This window comes from Amphiura filiformis, chromosome 6 (genome assembly GCF_039555335.1).
Source record: "Amphiura filiformis chromosome 6, Afil_fr2py, whole genome shotgun sequence".
Taxonomy (NCBI): Eukaryota; Metazoa; Echinodermata; class Ophiuroidea; order Amphilepidida; family Amphiuridae; genus Amphiura; species Amphiura filiformis.
In genome coordinates, this window is record NC_092633.1 from 30678194 (window position 1) to 30681583 (window position 3390).

Genomic DNA, 3390 nt, shown 5'->3' on the forward strand with positions numbered 1-3390 from the left:
GTATCTCATCGAAGGACGAGGACCTAAAAATGGATTCGTAGAGCAACAGCGTCTGAAAATTTGCAAATTCCTTTTAATTTTTATATCAAAATGACAATTACTTTTCCGTAGGTCAATAATCCAGGCTCCAATCGCACAAAAATGCGGGAGTTTTCTGTAGTTCTCAAACTATAATTTGAGCAGAGATTCGTGGGTAACTAAAATATTCTTGGGTAACACATATTTGAAGGTATATTGGTAAACGGTAAAATAGAAAATATTCCAGAAAGTTGGAAATCATCATTGTAGTTATTCCTCTTTATATTTTGATGATTCCCGTTTCTCTAGCTCATTGCAGTGTATCAACTGGTAATCTAGGATAATCAGTCAAACCTGATATAGCATCAGTATAACTACAAGAGCACGCTATTAAACAGGACTGTTTTGGTACCCATTTCGTATGTTTTCAAAATGTTAAGATGAATAAGAAACAATAGAAACAATTAATTTACAAGTAGTTCCGTGGATTCGTAGGTAAAGCCGAATTTATCTATAAGTACTATACAGTTTGGGGTTTGTCTTTCTGAAGTGAAAGTATGTGTATAAACTGCAAGACCTGTGAAAATTAAATTATACCTAAATCTAAATATTATAACCTACGCAAAAGTCTTTGTTCAAAGTATTTTTATACGATACGATTAAATAGTCGATAAATTCGCGAATTGGTAGCAAATCTATACATCAAGATGACCTCAAAGCTATTGAATTTACTTTTAGGCTCCCACACAGTTTACTTCACTCACATTTTATTGTCAAACTTCGTGTCATCGAGATTATATGCGTTTGTTGGTAAGGGAGATTTTCAGTGTAGTAAATCGATTAGTGAAAATGCCGTTGAGATTTTCTTTCTAGCCACACCTGCTCGGCGTGTTTATCAAACCATCGAGGACTCAACTAAAATATGGAAAGAAAATGATTTAGTCGCCTGGCCATACCGGCCATTCGTTCAGAATCCGACAAAAAATCTGTTGGCGATTAACATGCGCCTATAAGGAATCAAAATTAAGCCTTATCGTAATAATACTTTCAGAAAATTATATTAACTAACAACAATTTAAATACGAAATGTTTAATGTCTGTATCAAGAACCACTGAGAAAACCGTTGTTGTTGTTTGAACTGATTTAATGTCCATGAATGATGCAGTCATGTCTACAGTAGAATTCACCACGACCTTTGCAGGACTTAAACCCCATTAAAAGCTATTAAACCAAGATAACACTCATTGAACACAGCTCAACTGATTAAATCAGATCTTCTCTGGTTAAATCCACACTACACATGTTTCGGTTTTACCTGTGCAATGAGCAATGAGCTGGTATTATGGTTTCAGTTGGGTGAACGATTATAAAGCGAACGCAAGGTTACAATACTGTGTGGGCTTTTGTTTACGAAATGAGACAATAGTTTGCTTATTGTTAACCAGCGTTCTTGAAAATGAGAAGCATAATGGTTTGCAGACTTAACACGGTTTGGAAATAATTTCTTCATATTTTTGGTGTTATCTGTCGTTTACATATCCTTCCTAAAACACAAAAGTGCGAATATTTCCAAACACCTAAATTAGCTAAAAATTTAGAACATGTTACAAAACTATATTTTTTAGAATTTCAGAGAATACTTTAAATATTGGCCGGTTATTTTTCGCACAGTGACGTTAACTAGGCAATTGCCTATACTTCTAACATACACTACTTGTAGAGGTCACGCGTCAATTGTGAGAGCTCTGTGTATTGTGTATAGGAAAACGGACAGTAACTGCAGTATGATAAATGTCGATTATGAGCACAAAAACACATACTTTTTTAACGACGAAATCATTAATATCGTCGTCCTCAACTTAATTTTGAAGGGCCGCATCGTTTTTTTAAAGAAAACCCCATTTAAATCATTTTGTCAGTATCTAATGTTCATTTATTATTAATAACCATTTTTACCATAATCAATCTTTCTAAGGCACGTTCAACCTACACACTCCCAATTTATCATTTTATGATAAAAATGTTAAAGTCTTGGGGAAATTTACAGAGCAAAATATTGATTTGCAGTTGCATAACTTTAGTGGGTGGTTCTCGATTTAGAGTAGCTTTATACACACGCTTGGCTTAAGGAATCGGATAGCAATGATTGAACAGTATTTTATGTGGGACCTGAGAGCACATCAGATATATCGACACCTTTGTTTCCAATGGATATTTTATTGTGAAATGTCATTGTACAAGGAATACATTTAAAAAAATTCCACATAGCCCCCGAATGAAAAGTATTTAATTATCTTTGTAATCACTCAAAAAGCATTTTGTGTGAATTTTACATCCGAACTAAGTGCTATTTAATTTTTATGAGCCTTTTTATTTTACATGTAAAGTCTATGGGGGTGACGATTAGAAATTGACGGAAATATTGAAAAACCCTCATTTTGGGCCATTTTAGGAACTAAAATGCCCATAAAAAAGAATTCACAAACAATGCTACCTTAGCGAGTACAAACATAATTAAATACATTTCATTCGGGGGCTATAGCAAAAACAAAAAATGTCATATACCTTAATGGTTATGGAACAAAGGTGTCGAATTGCATTCTGAATACGAATATGATATGCAAGGAATATCGTACTGATATTAAGGGGGGTACTTATAACAGTGCAGTTGTTGAAGTCCTTGCCCCTATAATATACGTATCTTACTTGTCACCAATGCACTATAATTTTGGAGAAAAATGTCAAAAATAGGCACAAAATTGGCCAGGGGTGTAGTATCCCCTTAAATAAATGTGACTTTTCTAAATTCGCAATATAATACAAATTCGTTGGCAAATTATTACAATTTGACATTTTTGATATTAAACAGTCCTTGAAGTAAACTAAATGATATGTAGCTGGAATGAAAAGCCGACCATCAATTGAAAATTTTGACCTTTCATATTGAAGATATTCATTTTTCACAAATATACCTAAATTTATTTGGTGTTTTTTTGGATAAAATCTATATCTTCAATACGAAAGGTCAAAATTTTCATATAATGGACGGCTTTTGATCCCATCTACATACACTTTAAGTACATATCATTAGATTTATACAATTTACTTCGAAGACTGTTAAATTTCAAAAATATCAATTTTTAATCATTTGCCATAAGTATAAAATGTGTACCTTATCGCAAATTATTTGATATCTGAAGGACATTCCTCGTTTTCAAAATGCAATTCAACATGTCTGATGTGCTCTCAGATCCCACAAAAAATATGTGAAAACCTCGCTATCCGAATCCTTAATACCCTAGTAAAGAGCTAAATAAACAAACCACGCGAGATATCTTAGGAATTTCCATTTTAATGTACTATCAGCTTTC